Source organism: Canis lupus, chromosome 11 (genome assembly GCF_003254725.2).
Source record: "Canis lupus dingo isolate Sandy chromosome 11, ASM325472v2, whole genome shotgun sequence".
Classification (NCBI taxonomy): Eukaryota; Metazoa; Chordata; class Mammalia; order Carnivora; family Canidae; genus Canis; species Canis lupus.
In genome coordinates this window covers 39,689,376-39,711,660 of record NC_064253.1, presented here as the reverse complement: position 1 = coordinate 39,711,660, position 22,285 = coordinate 39,689,376, and the positions used below count along the sequence as shown (strand labels likewise).

The window sequence follows — 22,285 nt, the reverse complement described above, 5'->3', positions numbered from 1 at the left end:
ATGGCCAAAAGGTCCTACATGATTTGGTCTTACAACTCACCCTTAGTCAGGAAGCTTTAACCACAATGAGCCCAATGTGTTCCATGAACCCCCCAAGCTCTTTCCAGCTCCAGGTCTGGAACTCTCAGGACCCTCAGCCTCAAGCATCCTTGCCTTCTTGTTCAAACAGCTGACTCTTTATGTCCTCCATGTCTTCCCTTGAGCCTTCCCTATACCATTGCATCAAGTAGCTCCCAACCGACTACCCCCAGTGACCCATTACTTTCCTTCACAGCTTTATAACAATTTCAAATGATCATCATTTACTTATTTCTGCTGCCCCTCTCTGCCTCCCAGAGAAAGGCAAACTCTTGCATGCAGGAACCTGGTCTCTCTTTTGACCCCTGTAACCTCAGCATTTAACGAGCATCTCTGAATAACCAAAGCAAGACCTAGGATTTAGAATGCCAAGTTGGATGAAACCGTTCCTGTGTGTCAAGCACTCTGCACAACACTTTAAATAACTGATCCCATTGGATCTTCATAGTAACTCTGAGGTAGGTATTTATTAACTCCCACTTCCCACATGAGAAAGTAGGAGCTCAGAGAGGAAGTAACTTGCCTGAGGTCATACAGTGGTATTAATAGACAGGATTTATTGAGTTTTACCATGTGCCAGGCAGGCAACTGTCGAAGCTCCTTACAGGTCTTCTCTCATCCGATATTTAAAACAACCACATGACATGAGTACTATTATTATCCTCATTTTCATATGAAAAACCAAGTGAGGCAAAGAGAGGTCAAAATTAATTGCCTAATTATGTAAGAAGCAGAGCACAAATATGAACCATGCAATCTGCCTCCAAAGCTCATTCTTAGCCACTACTCTATATAGTTGACACAGAGTTTTTGTAAAATTAAGATAATCCATTAAAGCACTTTACTCATAACCAGGCATATAACAAACACTTTTAATATGTTAGCTATTATTATTCTTAGTCTGAATCCAACACCTTGCTTTTTCTATTACATCTTGCTGCATCTCTTTTAAAGAATCACTTTAAGAATCAAGCATCTCTTTAAAAAAAAATAGCTGGGTATGGATCTACAGTGTTAAATCAGGTTTCCAAAGTAGCTCATCAGCATATGCAGACAGTTCTGTACCTTTGTATATACTGCAATCTGGAAAATCATGTAATCAAGTCTAATACACAAAATTACATATTAAAGAGATGACCCCAGGGCACCAGGCTGGCTCCGTCAGTGGAGCTTGCCACTCTTGATACTGGGTTTGTTGGTTCGAACCCCATGTTGGGTATGGAGATTACTTTAAAATATTTTTAAAAGGGGGGGGCCATGCCAAGCACAAAACACGAAAATAATCTGTCTAAACCTACCCTCATCCTATGGCACCAACCCCCACAATACATCTCCCACATTGTATATGTTCTTGGTTTTTTATTTTCATTTCACCACTGACCAATCAGTTTAAGTCCAATGGGCATCTAACAAAGAATAAAGATTGGCTACTTTTGTCATGGCAGCACGGATCTTTAGTGAAGTCCATGCTTCTTGCCACTGATAACAACACTCCATATCTATATTCCCTATCCCTCCCTTTTTTTAACAAGCACAAGGCAGTTTATTAAAAAAAAAATTTTCCATTTTTTAAAACGAAGTAAATATTCATTGAAATAGATGAAAGCAATTATTTGCCCAAACAACTGCTCAAACGCTACCACACAGACACAGATGGCTCTGCTTCCGCAAATGAATGCTTGGCTGGCAGGTAGCCCCACCATGTGACAGTTGGAAACACAGCTCCATGAGATAGGGAAATTTCTGCGTGGATGAGTTCACTTGTTTAAAAAAAAAAACACAGTTTGAAATAATGGCGGAATGTTCCCGAAGAAATGTCCAGAAGCAAAAAAGATCCAACAGAAGCCACTGCACGTTCCTTCTCGGTTCCCACAGCTGTCTCAGAAAACAGAGCTGGAACCACAACTTGGCATTACATTCCAGGCAAAGAGACTAAGAGCACAAGGTGCAAAAGGACCACACTGCAGAGTGAGGCTCAGACAATTTCTAATGTCCCTTCTGGCCCTGAGAGGATAGTAATCAGTTCTCAAGATGTAGATCTTCTCATGATGAAGGGCCTGGCTTCCATCCATAGAGCAGCTGTACCTGCTCAGATGCTAGTGAAGAAGTATGTCAAGCAGGAAGGGTTCCTCACTGAGCCTGCTGTGTTATTCCCCTGGACTTCTGAGTTTCTCGAGGGAAACAGATGGATCTTATTCACTACTGAGGGGCCTGGTGTGCAATAAGCAGTTAATAAGTGTTTTCTGAGTTGCTGTGTTTAGCACAGTAGCTAATACACAACAGACTCAAAAAATGTTAGAATCAAAATTCTGCTGTTTCTTTTGCTTTCAGATCAACTTTCCAAAACAGAAACTGAGAAACAGAAAAAACAATCTGTATCTTTCTCACTGGTGAAGGCTCATGAAACAAAGGCCCAAATAAATTAATAAGAACCAGGAGTAGAAAAATAAATACGTAAACAACTTTATTATCAAATTAACACAGTAACCTGAATTCACTTACCAACATGTTCAGGGTTTGAAAATAATTCATTCTTTTTAGACACATCTCTTTCTCCCAGCTTTTTTTTTTACTGAGCAAGTAAGTTTTGTGTAGGTAGTTTTTGTGTGTGTGTGTGTGTGTGTGTGTGTGTGTAGGTAGGTAGTTTAAAGATGTACCAAGCCCAAATCCTAAATCAGAATCCAGATTAGTGAGATTTTATTACACTGTTATTCATTTTGATATATTTTCTTTAAAAAAAAAGGTCAAAGAACACATGCAAAAGCTCACAAGACTGGTTTGTCACTGCTTCCAGCTGAATCTAATAGAGATGGAAAATAGGTCTTTGTTACTTGAATACATCATAAGTTTTACATGAATGCTTCAGTTGACAGCTATTATTTATCATAGCTATGCTCTTAATCTGCTATGTATTACAACCCTTTAGAAACCCACAGTATCACCTCTGCCTATTTCCCACTGGGGTAAAAGGCATTTTAAGCATGTAATTACCCAAAGAAGTAACATTTACTAATTTTCTATTACACAGCTAGTATCATTCATGACTGTTTTTATTTGTAGGGTGCTTAATAGTCAGAAACTCGTTAGCCTTCACAACTGTCCTGGGCGAAGCCTGTTAGTAAATCATTCCACATTAGCACAGAGACACCAAGCAGGGTATGCAAGAATTAGAAGAGGCTCCTGGAATAAAATACTGATATCCAATTAACAGTACCGGGTACAGTATGTCTTTCGGATAGTTCACTTTAAGATTATATTTAAACAAAGAAGATGAGGAGGAGGAGGAACAGGTGAAGGAGGAAAAAGCAACACATCGCTTCTCGTGGGAGTTTTTTAATTTCACAAATGTTAAAGCCAATACAATTTTTTTTTAAAGATTTTATTTATTTATTCATGACAGACACGGAGAGAGAGAGAGAGGCAGAGACACGGGCAGAGGGAGAAGCAGGCTCCATGCAGGGAGCCAGACGTGGGACTCGATCCCAGGTCTCCAAGATCACACCCGGGACTGAAGGCGGCGCTACACCACTGGGCCACTGGGGCTGCCCTATGTACAGTTTCAGTGGAACTTTGCAACACTACCTTGGACATAAATGACCAATGAGATGAACAGGAGCAAAGCCCTACAGACCAGCAGCTAACAATAAAAGCCAATGTTCAAAGAGCTGCATTTCAACCTCCAGAATTACTTCTGCCTATAGCCCGAATTCAAACACTGAAATTGCACCCAGCCAGGCTCACCTCCAAACTGATGCAAAAGTCCTCAAAGCCACAGAAATAAGGTAGAACCAGCATGGCCCCCAGGATGGCAAGAACCTCCCCAAACCCCACCCACCAAACTCAATTCCATTAGGAACTTAGCACAGTAAAGCTGAAAGTCTGAGGTAGGTTAAAACTAACCCACTCTGTAGGGGAGCAGGCAATCAAGGTACTACTACTTGCTGAGCATTCAATCTTATGTTTGGCACTTCTTGGCTACATCCCAGAGGGTGGCATATAGTCGTCGAGCTCTAATCACTTCCTGTTCCAAAAGTGTAAGAATACACAAGGCTTTAAAAGCAACCAACCACCTTTTGTGTAAAATTATTCACTGACTGATCTAAAAGGTAAGCTAAGGAATATGCAGATAAAATACTGCTTAGTTATGTAAAATACATTTACAAAGAGTTTTAATAGTATAAGCAAATGCTTATAATAGAGTTTTTAAAAAAGAAATTATTACACATAATCATGAACACAACCAAGATAAACCACATATATAAAGACATAGGATTAAGGGAGAAAGAAGTGAATGAATATGCAAAAAGATGAACAAGTTTCTGGGGTGCCTGAGTGGCTTAGTCAGATAAGTGTCTGCCTTCAGCCCATGGTCCAAGGATCCTGGGATGGAGCCCTGCTTAGCAGGGAGTCTCCTTCTCCATCTGACCCGTCCCCATCTCGTGCATAAATAATTATAATAATAATTATTTATCTCCCACATAAATAAATAAAATCTTTTTAAAAAATTAAAATTAATAAATTCCTGTCTGGGAAATAAGATGATAGTGATCACAACCTATCACAAATCCTCCTTATATTTATTACTTTTAACTCCACACCCCCACCCCCACCCCTACAATGAGCATCCATTACTCTTTTTAAACTAAGTAAAAATTATTAATTCTCTTCAAATAAAACCATATGGTCAGTTTTTAGGTCTCAATAAAAAAAATTAGTGATCTTATTTATTCACTTGCAACCGTGGTCTTTCATCATCGTCTAAAGAGGCAGTTTTGCCACAGCACACACCAAGATAAAAGTCTCACTTGATCCAATTACACTGCTTATTAAGAGCTATTTAATGAGAAAGTCACACCTTTGAGTTATTAGAAGCTATAATGGTCCTGCAGAGTTCCAAACAAGTGAGCTAACAGAATTACCTTTGATTCTAAATTGTTTGCCAGCAAATTAATCCATCTGTCCCTGAAAAAAATTAAGTGTTCCTCCAGTGTGTTCAACTTTCTCCACTCTCATTTTCATCAAGGATGTTAGCCTCAGTTAAGAAAGTAGGTATTTCTTAACAGTTATTGTACAGTAATAGATATACAAAGAAATGCACATGTTTAATGTGTACCGTGTGATGAGTTTGGACATACTTAAACACCCACCCCCCCATACCATCAGCACAATCAAGGTATCAGACATGCAATGCCTTCCAGAGTTTTCTTGTGTCCTTTGGTTTTTGTTCTGTGGCAAGAAAACTTCACAAGATCTACGCTATTAACAAATTTTGAAGTGCACAATACTGTATTAGCTCTAGGCACTATGTTGTACAGTAGACCTCTAGAACTTACTCATTCCAGCCTAACGGAACATTTATAAAAGCCAGGTATGTTTCATTGCTTAAATTACAGTACAAAGAGTTTCTTTTCCTTGAATTTTCCAAATGCACATACAACCTGATACCTAAAAGAAAATTATATCATTACACAAGAAAATTACAGATGAATTTTAGGGCAGTCTTATGTTTTGGCATCTGTCAAAGAATAAAGAAAGAGTAGAGGCACCTGGGTGGCTCGGTGGTTGAGTGTCTGCCTTGGGCTCAGGGTGTGATCCTGGGATCTTGGGATCGAGTCCAACATCGGGCTCCCTGTGGGGAGCCTGCTTCTCCCTCTGCCTGTGTCTCTGCCTCTCTCCCTGTGTCTCTCATGAATAAATAAATAAAATCTTTTTAAAAAAAGAAAGAAAGGGCAGCCCCGGTGGCGCAGCGGTTTAGCGCCGCCTGCAGCCTGGGGTGTGATCCTGGAGATCTGGGGTCTAGTCCCACTTCGGGCTTCCTGCATGGAGCCTGCTTCTCCCTCTGCCTGTGTCTCTGCCTCTCTCTCGCTCTCTCTGAATAAATAAACAAATAAATCTTTAAAAAGAAAAAAAAAGAACAGAGTGGCATTTGGACAGAGACTGGAAAGAAACAATGACTAGTCCAGACAGAAGGAACACTAAGAGCAACGACCCCAAGATGGAAACAGGTTTAGCAAATTCAGGGAAGACCATGGACACCAGGACAGCTGGCACAGGTGAGGAAGGTGGCAGGGGGAGAGAGGACAGGGCAACTGGGGGCCCAGATCACCTAGGTGCTAGTAGGACACTGGGAGCCCCAAGTCCTAGAGGGCTTGGGACAGGGGGATAGCAGACTGCACTGTCATTTTTAAGATCATTCTGGCTTCTCAGAAGAATAGACTGTGAAAGGGCAAGGATGGAAAAAGAGAAACCAGTGAGGTTACAACAGCAATCTGGGAGCAACACCATGTTGCCTTGGAGAACAGCAGCAGAAATGATGAGAACAGGTCAGACTTTACGTAACAATATTCGCTACTGGATAGGATGTGGAAGGCAAGAAGAGCAAAGGATGACACCAAGGTTTCTAGTCCAGACAACTGAAAGAAATTCAGTCACGCTGAGATGCACAAGACTAAAGGAGTCACCCACCTGTTTTTAAAACATGCAGCAGGGGTGCCCCGGTGGCTCAGTTGGCTAAGCGTCTGCCTTCCACTCAGGTCATCATCCTGGGGGCCTGGGATGGAAACCCGTGTAGTCGGGCTCCCTGCTCAGTGGGGCATCTGCTTCTCCCTCTGCCTCTGCCCTTCCCCCCCACACACCTCTCTCCTGCACTCTCTCTCAAATAAATAAAATCTTTTTAAAGAGAGAGAGATTCCAACCCAGTCCTACCCCTTCGCCAATCCCTAAGAGGCATCTGTGGCCCACTAAGCCCTAAGGAGAGAATGAAGACAGCTAAACTAGTAGGTGGGGGGGGGGGGGGGGGATGATCCCCACTTCCCCAGCCTTCATTGTCTGTCCTATTTTATATCTCCTTCCAAGCTTTTGTGTTAAACATTCAACACATTCTAAAACCATGGTGAATGGGAGTAAATTTAGAATTGGGGGAGTGGGGAGGGAAAAAAACTAGTTGTGAAGTGATACTGTGAAGAGAAATGTAAGGAAAGTTTAAATGTACTCATTTCTTTAAAAATAAACCTTTAAAGATATGAAGTCACTTCGTTAATATGTAATTGATGTGTGAATGAACCATCAATTGTTGCTGAAATTATTATGCTAAAGGATGATGGGAACTTCATTATTTGAAGGATTAGGATGACCCCACTGGAACCCATGCATTCGTCTTAGCATCATTAAAAGTAAGAAAACCAGACACTATCCTCGTGTTGGGATGGAATAAGACACACATGGGGCGGGGGCGGCGCCTGTAGGGCTCAGTCTAATTATTAAGCAGCTGCCTTCAGCTCAGGTCATGATCTCACTGTCCTGGGATTGAGCCCCACATTAGGCTCCCTGTTCATTGGGAAATCTGCTTCTCCCATCTCCCCACCCGCTAATGCGACACTCTCTCTCTCAAATAAATAAATACACTCTTTAAAAAAAAGACATACACAGAATCCTTTAAAAATATTTCTCACCGGGGATCCCTGGGTGGCGCAGCGGTTTGGCGCCTGCCTTTGGCCCAGGGCGCAATCCTGGAGACCCGGAATCGAATCCCACATCGGGCTCCCGGTGCATGGAGCCTGCTTCTCCCTCTGCCTATGTCTCTGCCTCTCTCTCTCTCTCTCTCTCTCTCTCTGTGACTATCGTAAATAAATAAATAAATATATATATATATATAAAATATTTCTCACCTAAAACAATTCAAAATAGATCTACGCACCTTTCCATATTTAACTACCAATTTATAGAAAGCTCAAGAAATGGAGAACAAGGTAAACTCCATGTACAGAGCAATAAACTCGGAATTTGAGACATTTTATTGGACAACTGACTGATTCTCCAAAAAATCAATGACATACAAAAAAGAAGGGCTAGAAAGACTGTAAGTGTAAGTAATGAAGAGACTTAATAACCAAATACAATTTGGGAGCAACTGTAATAAAAACCCTATTGGCACAGCTAAGAAAATCTGAAATAGAAAAGGACTATCAGAAGATTTGAGAAATTGGTGTTACTTTAGCTTTTGTTGAGTGTGATAATGGCATAGAAATTATGTTTAAAATAAAACATTAAAATTAAATTACTACATTTATTAAGAGTGATTTTAATTAAAAATGATTTAAAATATTAATCAGGGATCCCTGGGTGGCGCAGCGGTTTGGCGCCTGCCTTTGGCCCGGGGCGCAATCCTGGAGACCTGGGATCGAATGCCACGTCGGGCTCCCTGCATGGAGCCTGCTTCTCCCTCTGCCTGTGTCTCTGCCTCTCTGTCTCTCTCTGTGTAACTATCATGAATAAATAAATAAAATCTTAAAATAAATAAATAAATAAATAAATAAATAAATAAATAAATAAATAAAATATTAATCAAAAACAATTATTTTTGGAGAAAAATCCAAAGAAGGAAAAAATGTTAGAGAAACAAACCAAGATCAACAGAATGTTAATTTTGTTTAAATTCATTTATTATAGTACCTAATTATGTGTGTGTTCAATATTTTCCACAAGAAAACTAAGAAACCAGAAATTGTAAGATTACAATGTGAACCGATTTTAAAAAAATTATCATCAACTTGCAAGAGCTAATCTGTGTGACTGAAGATTTCCTTGATGATATACAACAAAAACAAATTACAAAAATAAATTGGAGGGGTATCTGGGTGGCTAAGTGGTTGAGCATCTGCCTTTGGGATCAAGTCCCACATCCGGCTCCCGGCAGGAGCCTGCTTCTCCCTCTGCCTATGTCTCTGCCTCTCTCTGTATCTCTCATGAATAAATGAAGTCTTTAAAAAATAAAAAATAATAATAAATTAGAGGCTGAGGCACTTAAGAGATTATCATTTTCATTCATAATCACTAATTTCAAAGGTTATGTTCCTGCTTAATGGGTCAGAATGATTTAAGACTATGCTATAAATTAGAATTTAACATAACTCTGTTTTGACTGGAAAAAAAATCTCTTTCTTACCTGAAGTTATCAATAAGAAAAAGGTCCAAAAGTTTAGAAGAGGTATGGAAATCTTCTGTCTCAGACTAATCCTTTTTTTTTTTTTAAGATTTTATTTATTTATTCACGAGAGACAGAGAGAGAGAGAGGCAGAGACACAGGCAGAGGGAGAAGCTGGCTCCATGCAGGGAGCCCGTGTGGGACTCGATCCTGGGACCCTGGAATCACACCCTGGGCTGAAGGCAGGTGCCAAACCACTGAGCCACCCAGGGATCCCTATCTCAGACTATTCTTTCACATATTAACTGTTTCAGCTTTGCTTTGAATAAAAATGTTATGATTTACACCTCAAAGTGAAGAAGCTGCTAGTAAGTACCTAAAGGGGAGATATTCTGTGCAGTTGATTTGAAAACAGGACACTCTTCTTCCAAAGAATAGAGCGTGGAGATGGAAAAACACTTTGGCTAGCTGAGCTCTAAAAAACAGAGGATCACAAAAGTATTTACAAATATATCAATGAGTGAATCAATCAATCAATCAATAAACAAACAGTACTTGTAAGAAGAGGCCACAAATATCCTCAGGTAATAGCCAGAATCTATTCTAAGGGCTCTTCCATAAAACATGGAAGAGATAGCCAGATACCTGAAAAAGTTCCATACTAAAAACCTACCCTTCATTTGACAAATATTTATTAGATGCTACCTTGCGTCAAACGCTGTACTATTAAAAAAAAAAAAAAATCCCTGTACACTGAAGATAAAAACAGGTCCCTGCCTGTACAAGGGGATTACATTCCTAGTAGAGGGAAAACAAAAATAAGCAAAATAGTAAATGACACAGCATTTTATAAGGGCTATATACAAAAGTAAAGCAGGAAAGGGGGACAGAAAGAAAGAGGATCTAATTTTTAGAAGAATGGTCAGTGAGGAGCTCACAGAGGTGACACACAAGCTAAGACTTCAATGAGGTGAAGCAGAAGTCCACAGTCTCTAAAAAGGGAATTCCAGGCAGAAAGAACAGCAATAGAAAAATCATGGTGGGAGGGGAACCTGGGGCTCAGCAGTTGAGCATCTGCCTTTGGCTCAGGGCGTGATACCAGGGTCCTAGGTTCAAGTCCCACATCAGGTTCCCGCAGGGAGCCTGCTTCTCCCTCTGCCTGTGTCTCTGCCAGTCTATCTCTCTCTCCCTACCTCTCTCGTGAATAAATAAATAAAATCTTTATTTTTTTTAATAAAATCTTAAAAAAAAAAAAACAGTGGGAATGTCACCTTTAGGTTGGAGGAACAGCAGAAGCTAATAGAGCAGGTTAAATGAGTGAGGGCAGAGTAGCTGGAAATGAAGTTAGAAAGGCAACAAAGGGGTCAGATCACAGGCCACTGCGAAGACTTTCCCTCTTATTTAGGGTGGCAATGGGAAATCACTAAAGGGTTCTGGATGAGTGATGAGAGGAAAAATCTAAGGTGTGTTTTAAAAATAATCACTTTGTTCTGCTGACAATATTTCAGGGGGCAAAGAAAGAATAGGGCACTTAGAAGACTATGATAGTCTGCAAGAAATGCCCCAAATTCTTCCCAAATCCTGTATGCACACTTCTTTACAAAGTGACTTTGCTGCTCCCCTCATAAACAGGTAATCTATTTCTCCACTTTCTTGAATCTGGGCTTCCTTGTTGACTGCTTTAATCAGCAGCAGGGGAAGTGAGGCTGTGGAGTTTTAGTTTCAATGCCACACTGCTTCCTCTTGCTTTCTCGCTTCCATTAAATCACCATGTTAAGAGCCATGGAATAGCGGGGCACCTGGGTAGCTTAGTGGTTGAGGTCTGCCTTTGGTTCAGGTTGTGATCCCAAGGTCCTGCGATCAAGTTCCGCATCAAGCTCCCCACAGGGAGCCTGCTTCTCCCTCTGCCTTTTGTCTCTGCCTCTCTCTCTCTCTCTCATGAATAAATATTTTTTTTACTTTTTTAAAAAAATCATGGAACAGCTGAGCAAGAACACACATAGCAGAGACAAGCCTCCCAGATGAAGCCTCCAAACCTACCAGTCCCCATTTGCTACATGAGTGAATCCAGGCAAGACTACCAAAAGAACTAGCCCCCCCCTCCAAAACCAACCCCAACCCAAATTGCTAACCCCAGAATCATAGACTAAAAAATGATTATTGCTTTACCCCACTTAATTTTGGAGGTGGGTTGTAACAGCTAATCAATATAGAGGTTATTACAACATCAAGGACATAGACAATAGGGTCTTGGACTAGACTGAGAGCAGCAGGTAATGAGAAGTACTCAGATTCTAGACAGACATATGCCAAAGGTCCAGCCAACAGACTTTCCTAATAGTTTACATGTGTGGATTGTGAGAGCAAGAGAAGAGTCAAGGATGACACCCAGGTGACTGTCCCGAGTCATGGAAATGAAGGAGTGTCCAAGGACTGAGATGGGGAAGACCACAGAAGAAACAGGTATAAAGAAATCAGGGACTGAGGTTGAGATCTCTATCTGTCATCCAAAGAGAAATGCTGAGTAGGTACCTGGATACACGGAGTCTGATTTCAGGGACAAGGTCCAGGCTAAAAATATAAATTTTGCAGCTAACAGAGTATTACCAGCATTTACAAAGGCTGAGTGATATGACTGATATGATACAAAGCCTCATCCAAACTTGACATTCAAACTTCTAGACTATGAGGTCCAATGACTGAGCAGCACTCCAATGAGGTCGGAGAGGTAAGAGAGAACCAGAAAGGGAGTTGAAAGGAGCAGTAAGGTAAAAGAAAACTAGGAATTGTGGCATCTTTGATAATTATGGGAAGAAAGTATTTCAAGAGGCAGAATGTGATCAACTGTTTCAAAAAATGCTGATAGGAAATGGTAACTATATGGCAGGCTGGGGGTGGCAGTTAATACAATGGTGGTCATCACTTTGCAATTTACAAATGTAAATTATCAAATTGCTATTTACAATTACAATCTCCAAATTTGTAATTTTATAATTTACAAATTACAATTATCAAATCAACACACCTTAAACTTTCACAATGTTATGTGCCAATTATATCTCAATAAAGTTGAGGCAGAATGCTGATAGGCCAGGGAAGAGATGAGGATTAAAAAACAGACCTTTTGGTTTAGCAAAATGAAAGTCATTAATCACTCTGAGGAGAGCAAATTCTGTCAGAGTGGTGAAGGAAGCAGGATTCAAGTGGGTTTGAGGAAGAATAAGAAAATAACCGGACACATGAGTGTATGTTTTGCTATAAAGGTGAAAAAAGAAATTATGTGGTGGCATGAGGGGAAGATGCGGTCAAGACAGATAATTGTTTTTAAAGATTTAAGTTTGTATTTATTTAAGTAACCTCTGCACCCAACATGGGACTCAAACTCACAACCCTGAGATCAAGAACGACATGCTCTACCTTCTGAGCTAGAGAGGAACTTTGAAAGGTAATTTTTTTTTTTTGGTGGGCTCCATGTTGGGTGGGATTTGAACCAATGACCCTGAGACCAAGACCTGAGCTGAGATCAAGACTTGGATGCTTAACCAACTGAGCCACCCAGGCGCTCCCATCAATAGGTAATTATTCTAAGATAGGAGAAATAACAACATGTTTACATACTGAAGGGAATAATCTAATAATTAGGGAAAATACAATCTTGCTGGAGAGATTAATGGAGCCGAATCTCTGAGTAGGCGAAAGGAATAGGATCTTATGAATAAGTGAGGAGCTGTCCTTAGAAATGTAGAAACTGTTTAACGTGACCCCAGATCCTAAAATAACAGGAGGGAAATCAGAGGGAATGCAGGTATGCCCACCTCTCACATTCACAGCAACTGTCATCAGTATCAAGGCATTTTTCACACCTCTCAGCCCAGAACTAACCTAAAAATGGTCAACATACCTTCCAGGCATACTAACAAGAGATGAGAGCTGGCACATGTGATGAAAAGTCTTTTGGACTTTTTGGAAGTCCAAAGTTCAAAAATAAATATAAAAATCAAAAAGGCCATTGCCTCTCCTTCTCTGACAAATAACAAATATTCACTGGAGACATAGGTTATTCTTAAATTTAGAAAGAATACTCTAGCTGCTGTCCTACTATAAACAGAAACTAGGATGATTTGATAGATTAAAGCTGACAAGAAGCCTCATCCAAACCTGACATGCAAACTTCTATCTGTAACTGCAAAGCTGGCTGTACACTTCAGCCCTACTCACACCCAAGTCTAATCTCTTCCTAATCTGCCTTCCTCTTCAGTAAACACTAGCCTGTCCTCTCCTTCTGGACTTTGATACCATGGTCAACTAACTTTCTTATTAGATGCTCAGCATCTTCATTAGGTGTTCCCTCTACTTCTTAGGCCTAACAAAACCTATACTCTCCTTTGGTGGCAACTTCAGTAAAAGCCAATCATCATTCTAAGCTCCAAGGCCCAGAAGAACATTTCCTTACCATTTACCCCCATAGCTCTGAGGGCATGTCATGCAAGTATCTTCACCTCATATATACTCATCACTTCTACAGGCATCGAAAACTTCAGCCACAGTCTACTTTTCCATTCTGAGTGCCACGGTTTTCTGGGGTCCATGTCTAAGGTGAGTGATTCATTCAACACATCAGTCTCATTGCTCTTGAATATCTCATCACTCCATTTTAGCCATATACATCCATGGCCAAACCCTACATTCTATTAGCATCTTAAAATTGTCAACTCCAATATTCTTCTCTGAGTCCAGAATACTTCTATCAGCTATCTCCCTTATACCTACATACACTTGTATACTTACCTCAACCCAACGTCTAATCCCTTGAACCAGTTATTTTTTCAAGTTTATTTATTTTTTAGTAATCTCTACATCCAACGTGGGGCTTGAACTCATGATCCTGAGATCAAGAGTCACATGCTCTTCCAACTGGGCCAGCCAAGCACCCTTGAACCAATTATTCTCTTTCAATCATTCAGCAACCTCCTGCTTGGTTCACCACCTCCATGCCATCTAAATCTCACATTCCATCACTTCAACCATCGTCTTGCTAATACTTTGAGCTCCAACGCATTCCTATCATGCACAAAACAAAGTCCAAGTACTAGATCATTCCAACTATTCAAAATCTCTGGATTTACTGATTTTTGTTACAGAAAGTCACACAATTCCATGAACTAAAAACATTACAAATTAATAATTCTTATTTTTAAAAGATTTATTTATATGAGAGTGCATGGAGAGGGGAGGGGCAGAGGGAGAGCAAGAGAATCCTCAAGCAGACTCCCTGCTGAGCTCAGAGCCCAATAGGGACTCTATTCCAGGACCCTGAGATCATGACCTGAGCAGAAATCAAAAGTTGGACACAACCAACTCAGCCACCCAGGTGCTCCTAAACTAATGACTCTTGTCTATCTTATAGACCTTCTCTAAAATTTCTAGTGAGTTCTCTCTTCAATGTCTCCAGTGTTTGACAATTGACCATTCATTCTCTGAAATTTTCTTTCTCCTTTTCTTCTAGAGCTCCAATGTCCATTAGGCTGTTCCCTCTCATTGTTTTTCATTGTACATCTTCCTTATGATGGTGCTTCCGAGAGCTTCTCTTCTGTTTTATTCTTTCTTACTCAACAAACTCTCTTAGGTATCTACAACCATTTACACTGTTTCTACTATTACCTACATGTTGATAACATCCTCACCTCTATATTGTATAAAATCCTTTCCTCATTCCCCAGACCAATGGAGCCAACTGCCCACAGAACAGCACCAACTGTGTGACCCAGAGGCATATCCAAGACTCATCTTAGTCACCTGATAATCCTCAGGGGGTTCTCACCTTGGGAAGTCATAAAGCTAGGAGGCATCTTGACTCCACCTTTTCTTTATCCCCATATCAAACTGGACACCCAATTTCATCATCTTCACATACTTTGGATCCATCCTAGTCTCTCAAACACCCCTGCTAATCTGGAGCTCTACCATATTATGCTTTCACAAATGGGCCTTACTGGGACACTTGGGTGGCTCAGTTGGTTAAGTGTCTACCTTCAGCTCAGGTCATGATCTCAAGATCCTGGGATGGAGCCCTACATGGGGCTCTCTGCTCACTGGGGAGCCTGCTTCTCCCTCTGCCTCTGTGCTTGCTCTCTCCCGCTCTCTCTCAAGTAAATATATAAAAGCTTAAAAAAAAAAAAAAGCAAATGGGCCTTGCTGCACTACAATTCATCCATCACCTTGCCACATGAAACTGACTTAACTTTCTTCAACTTAAAATCTCTTACCAATGGATTACCACAGCCTTGAAGATAAAGTTAAAAATCTTTAACACAGTAGGAAAGAGGGCCTATCATTATGGGCCCCTTGTTTACATATTAAACTTCATCTCTCTGTCTTCCCCTTAATACATTAAGAATCCATTTTGTTTCTGTCAGTTTGGCCTCACTTCCTTCTTGCGCCTAGAATGCCTTATCCTCCATCCTCACCAATTAATTTCTACTTGCTTTCAAAATTCAGTTAAAGCAAACATTCTTCCAAAAGCCTTCTCTGACTCCCCTGAAGTCTCATACACATACAGTTTTCCTGTCCCCCACAGGGCTCTATGCATGTGTCTGACTATAATATTTATCTCTTTATATTTTGGCCTGCTCTATGACTTCCATGCAATACTATAAGCTCCTTGAAGGTAGGTTAGGGACTTGGGACCAGAGCAGATACTCTTTGTCAAATGAAAAAAATAAATACAATATCTTTAGGGATGCCTGAGTGGCTCAGTGGTTGAGAGTCTGCCTTCTGCCTTGATCCTCGGGGTCCTGGGATGAAGTCCCACAAGGCTCCCCAAGGGGAGCCTGCATCTTCCTCTGCCTTCCCTCTGTGTCTCTCATGAATAGATAAATAAATAAATTGTTTTAAAAAAATACAGTATCTTTAATATCTATAACTCTAAAAATTCCATTAACTTGTTTCAACAATTCAAAGTGTTTCAACAATTCAAAACCTTAATACGAAGTTTCTTCCACTCCATGAGTCCTAATATCATATACTAAAACCTGAAGGTTTGATTAAATAAACCAACCTATTTGATGATTGTTAAAGAGAGGAAAACTTACAATAAATTCTGAAAGCAGCTAGGCCAAAGGAAACGGTTTTTAAAGAGAAGAGAGAACTATAGTTACAGCATTCACAATAATAATAACATTTGTTCAACATGCTTATCAGCCAAATTAGAAAGCAGTCATTTTTTTAACCAAAAAAAGATTAAAGGGATCCCTGGGTGGCGCAGCGGTTTGGCGCCTGCCTTTGGCCCAGGGCGCGATCCTGGAGACCCGGGATCGAATCCCACATCAGGCTCCCGGTGCATGGAGCCTGCTTCTCCCTCTGCCTGTGTCTCTGCCTCTCTCTCTCTCTCTCTGTGACTATCATAAATAAATTTTAAAAATTAAAAAAAAAAAAAGATTAAAAGATATAGTCTAATGCACTGAAAAGAACTGAAGTCTTCAGTTTAGAAGCGTGGGTGGACTGCTTCGTAGTCCCCAGGCAAATGAAAACGTTAATCTCTAAATAAATAATAATAATAGCTGACTATCTACGCAGCTTGTTTTCAAATTCCTTTGGCCTAAAGAAATGTTTTTCCATCATGAACAATGGAAAACTGTACAGTATTTAATAGCAAAGCTTGTGAACATCTCAAAAATATAAAAACTAATCAGACTAACTGAACAAAAGCCAATATAAATTTAGCAAAATTTCAAAATCATAAATGCAATGTTATTACTTCCAATGTGATTTGAAATAGAGTAAGAAGTTATGAGGTTAGAAGTACTTGGGGGACTCAAGTTATAAAAATAATATTCATTATTATTTCAAAATTGATGAGAACTTCCACATTGCTTGAAAGCTGGTTTCAAATAATTTATTTTCTTTTCTTTTTTTTTAAATTTATTTATTCATGATAGTCACACGGAGAGAGAGAGAGAGGCAGAGACACACAGGCAGAGGGAGAAGCAGGCTCCATGCACCGGGAGCCTGACGTGGGATTTGATCCCGGGTCTCCAGGATCGCGCCCTGGGCCAAAGGCAGGCGCCAAACCGCTGCGCCACCCAGGGATCCCTGGTTTCAAATAATTTAAATGGGAGAAAAACTGATAAACATCCTCTGTCCCATAAGCTTAGCAAATCTTGTTTCCTATCATATAGAGATACTATACACTACCTCAATCCAATTTATCAATTATGAATCACAGACTTATGTTATATTTACATAACTATACCATATTTTATTATACTCATCTCTATACCTGTAGCACTTTTTAAATTTTTTAAAATATTTGTTTGTTTGTTGTTTATTGGGACACCCGGGTGGCTCAGTGGTTGAACGCAGGCCTTCGGGTCGGGGCGTGACTCCAGAATCCCCCCGATCGATCCCACATCAGACTCCCTGCATGGAGCCTGCTTCTCCCTCTACTTATGTCTTTGCCTCTCTCTCTCTCTCGTGGATAAATAAATAAAATCTTTTTTAAAAATCACTTTAAAAAATATATTTATTTGTTTGAGAGAAAGAAAAAGCATGAGAGAGCATGAGTGGGGAGAGAGAGAAGCAGGCTCGCGCTGAGCACAGAACTGGACACAGGACTCAATCCTGGGACTCCAGGATCATGACCTGAGTCAAAGGCAGACACTTAACAGACTGAGCCATCTAGGCACCCCTCTGTAGCACTTTTTTAAAAAATACACAATATAGCAGTGCCTGGCCTATTCAGTCAGAGAAGCATGCGACTCTTGATCTCAGGGTCATGTTGAGTTCAAGCCCCATGTTGTGCATAGGGATTACTTAAGTAAAACTTAAAATATATATATAATATATATACACATAATATATGTATTTCACATCTCCTTAAAAAAAAAAGTATCACCCACATGTAATGTGATCAAAGTTTAAGTTATCACCGTTTCTTTTTTAGTTAACCATTAACAGATAGATGCCCATTGATAGATGAATGGGTAAAGAGGATGTAGCACATTTTATTTACACACACACACAAACACACACACGAATATTACTCAGCCATAAAAAAAAAAAAATGAATGAAATCTTGTCCTTTGGAAGAGCATGGATAGAACTAGAGGATATGATGCTAAGTGAAATAAGTCAGAGAAAGACATGATTTCACGTATGTGTGGAATCCATAAAACAAGACAAACAAAACAGAAGCAAAGTCATAGATACAGAAAACAAACTGTTGGTTACCAGAGAGGGGAGTATTTGGGAGGCTCACAAAACAGGTAAAAGGGATTAAGAGGTACAAAAACTTCCAGTTATAAAATCACTAGTCAAAAAAAATAAAAAATAAATAAAATAAAATCATTATGTCATGGGGATATAATGTACAACATAGGAAATATAGTCAATAATACTGTAAGAACTTTGCATGGTAATTAGACTTCCAGGGATTTCATAATATATAAAAATATCAAATCACTATGATATACACCTAAGACTAATAAAGATACTGTATGCCAATTACACTTCTACTTTAAAAATCAAGTTGTACTATAGGCCTACCCTACCAATAATCTTGACACTATTATTTCCTTACTTTCCTTCTAAATACAGTTATAATTGTATTTTTCATTGTGTTTTTTCTCCTCAAACTTAAAACTAGGAAAGCTTCCTCTTGGATTTTTTCCCCTCAGTTCTTGCATTTTTCCTCAGTCTTCCATCTTGATCTGATCCATTTCCAGAATTGGAAAGGTGTAGCAAAAGCAAAACTGAAAAGTCATATTTCCTTAAACTTTCCAAATCCCTAATAGTAACAATTTAATGCACTTAATGGTTTGTGGGCAACTTCCAAAAAGTATCACAAGCCTATGAATATTATGCCTCAGAACTATTTTAGAAATCATTGTATACTTGCAGGAAGGGCAAACAATTTACTTGTAAGTCCCATCAACCAATCAGCAAATGAAAAATTGTGGCTGTGGGGCACCTGAGTGGCTCAATTGATTAAGCACCCAGCTTCAGCTCAGGTCCTGATCTCAGGGTGCTGGGATCCAGCCCTGGCTCATCGGGGAGTCTGCTTATCCCTCTCCATTGCCCCTCCCTCTGCACCTGCTCACCTCTCTTTCATACATATAAATAAAAAAAAATATTTTAAAGCTATTGTTATATTCTGTGGGCATTTTTATTCTCAAACTATTTATGGTTATCAATTCTCAACTGGAAGCAGCAATCAATTGAAATTCAGTAAATTTTAGCTTGATAAAACAAATGCTAACAGCACCTGGTGGCTCAGTCGGTTAAGTATCTGCCTTAGGCTCAGGTCATGATCCCAGGGTCCTGAGATCAAGTCCCACATCAGGCTCCCTGCTCCTTTGGGACCCTGCTTCTCCTTCTCCCTCTGCCTGCCACTCCCCCCTCCTGTGCTCTCTCTGTCAAATGAAGAATGAATGCTAACATAGTCATCATATGATATATATTAGCCAGAGTGACAGTAACTACCTAACATTTAACCAAAGCAAGTTAACCAAGGCAGAGGGTTTTAGCTACCACTAATCTACCACTGCAACAAATACTTTGAAAATTGCATATGTATACAATTTTTTAAAGATTTACTTATTTCAGAGAAAGAATGAAAGAGAACGAGCACACATGGGGGAGGGGCAGAGGGAGGGGAAGAGAACCTCAAGAGGACTCCCCGCAGAGCATGATGACCTGAGCCCAATCAAGGGTCAGACACTTAACCTGCTGAGCCACCCAAGTACCCCCAATTCTTTTTATATCATACCTTTAAACATAGCATTAAAAAGCTACTGATTATTACATTTCCGAATTTAGATGAGTCATAGTGCTTTGTATGCAGGACTTGAATGTGAATCAAAATTGTAAATAAGCACTTGCTTGCTAGTCAAAAATTCAATGTGGACAGATTCAGAAAGATTAAAGCATATAATCGTAATATACATTGTGTTTTTAAAACGGTCACTTCCCAACCGTTAACAAAGTTCAGTAAACATGCCAATTGCCCCTCCTCTCCTTGAACATCTAAAAATTACAGAATACTTCTAATCCCATTGCCTCACTTTACAGACTGGCACCCGAGACCTCGGGTCTTTCAAAATACATCTAGCTAGCAGGATTACAGCACCTCGGGCCACCATGGTCTGAGGTTTACTGGAGGTGAAAGTAAGAAAAAAAAATGAAGTCTCAGAGGAGCTCTATCCTAGGATATAGATTCATGAGCTTCTACACCTAAATCTGGAACATGAAATTGAAACATCAAACAACAACAACAAAAAATTACAACTCAAATCTAGACAATAAAACTGGCAACTCAAATGAGAGAAAAGGCAGGGAATGCCCATTTTACTCATAAGACCCTGATCATCAAGGAATTATAAAAAAAAAAAAAAAGTTTGTTGAATGGATGAATGAATGATTGTATGATACTTGATACGATGACTTGATCGATTTTAGAAGCTCCAATTTCAGGAGCTAACCTGAAGGATCATGATGCCATAGCGGAAATTAAAACTCACGGTGCAACACACAGCCCCTATGTGCAGCACAACAGCCAAGTCTCTGCAAATCTCCGCATAGCTGTTGCAGGTATTTCATGTATATATTTATGAACTATTTTTTCAGGTAATTCCCGCAAAGGAGGACAGAGCCAGAGAACCGGTAAGTCTGAAAACAGGCCCTGCTCACCCATAAGCCTTTGCATGAAAGTGGACAGGATCTGAGTGAGTCACTGATAATAATCAGAGCGTCCCCCCAGCCAGAGGACGCGGCCCGGCATCGCCGGCAGGCACTGCCTTTAACTAGGGAACCGGTCAGGGGAGAGTGGAGCCACCGCAACCTGCTGCAGGTAAGTAAGCAAGGCTCGCGCCGATCTGTTTGCGAGTGGAGATCCTGCTGAGCCCCGTCGCAGGCACCAGGGCCGGCCCCGCCCAGCCGTCGCGCAGCTCTCCTACGCACAAGGCCCGGTCCTCCGCGAGTTCAGGGCCCACCCAGGACGGGACGAGGGCGAACGGCAAGGCCGGTCCCCTCCCAGGCCACCCACGCCCCGGCGCGGCCCTGCCGCCACACGCTCCCCTGCCCCATCTCCCACGCAGCCCCAGGCCCGCAGGGCCTAAGCCGCCCTCCACGCCGAGCTGAGACAGGCCACGAGCGGGTGCGATCCCGCGGCCCCGGAGCAGGGGCCAGCCGCACGGAGCACGGAGCACGGAGCACGGAGCACGGAGCACGCCGCACGCAGCGCGCCGCCCGCACAGCTTACCTCCCTTCTGCCCCAAGCTCAGCCCCGCGCCGGCTGCCTGACGTGGCCCGCCCCGCCGTCTCGAACGCCTGGGGGCGGAGACTACGCGGAGAGAGCCAATGGGCTGGCAGACTGCGAGCGCAGGCCCCGCCCCCTCCGGCTTCGCCCCGCCCCTCCCCGCTCTCGCGCACGCACGGTCAAGGCCAAGGCCGCGCACTGCGGCTGGAGGGCGGCGAGCGCGGCTCCCGGCGTCCCTGCAGGAGCCCGGGGCGGGGCAGAGCGGCGCGCGCAGGTGGGGGCCGGGGGGGCCGGGGGGGGGGGGCGGGGGGGTAGGGCTGCCGCGCAGCGGGGGTTAGCCCGCGGGGACCTCGCTGGAGATGCCCCTGCAGCGTGCTCGGGGAGTCCTGTTGGCAGCCTGCCGCGATGCAGCTTTTGGCGACGCAGAGCAGTTTCTTGGGGTTTGTGGATTTTGTCTCCCGGAAAAAAAAAAAAGTCCCGTTGACATTAATGATTCAGAAAATCTAATGCAGGCGGCCTCCTGGTCACTTCGTTCCTCCCCTTGTAGCTGCCGCCTCGTGTTTTCACTTCCTTGGCCAACAGAGAACGCTGCGGCTGTCAATGCTGCACGGGTGCATCCACCTGTTGGAGAGTCCTACAAAACGCTACAGCCTGCATATATCTGCCCAGTTAACCTGGGAAGAGCAGGCATATGTATCTATTGCTATTATTGTTATTATTTTTGTCTAATACTTATTGCGTGTCCATCTGTGCATGAACACTCATTTTCATAAGAAGGCTGTAAAAATACCAGGCGCAGTAGAAGAGAAGCTGAAGGAGACAGCAGAAAAGAAAGAAAAAAGTGAGAAGGTAATGAAGGAATGGAATTCTGGTTGTGGAAAATTATATACAAGAGTTAAAACAAGTTGCTCTAGAGAACCTGACCCATCCACCAGTTTCTAAATTCTGGTATATCTTTAAAAGTAAGTGTATATAGAAGTGGAGAGCTTTTTAAAAAGTACCGGTACCTGGGCCCCATCTCTAGAGATTCT

The 22,285-nt window shown here is 41.4% G+C and overlaps 1 protein-coding gene across 2 annotated transcripts in view; it reads right to left on the bottom strand.

Moving 5' to 3' along the window:
- Positions 1-21,327, bottom strand: part of FOCAD (focadhesin) — a 312,065-nt gene extending 290,738 nt beyond the window's left edge. For both annotated transcript variants that reach the window (XM_025433196.3, XM_025433197.3), the window contains exon 1: positions 21,258-21,327. The gene's annotated coding sequence lies outside the window, so the exon portion shown is untranslated. The remainder of the gene's footprint in view (positions 1-21,257) is intronic.
- Between the last annotated feature and the right edge of the window lie 958 nt (positions 21,328-22,285).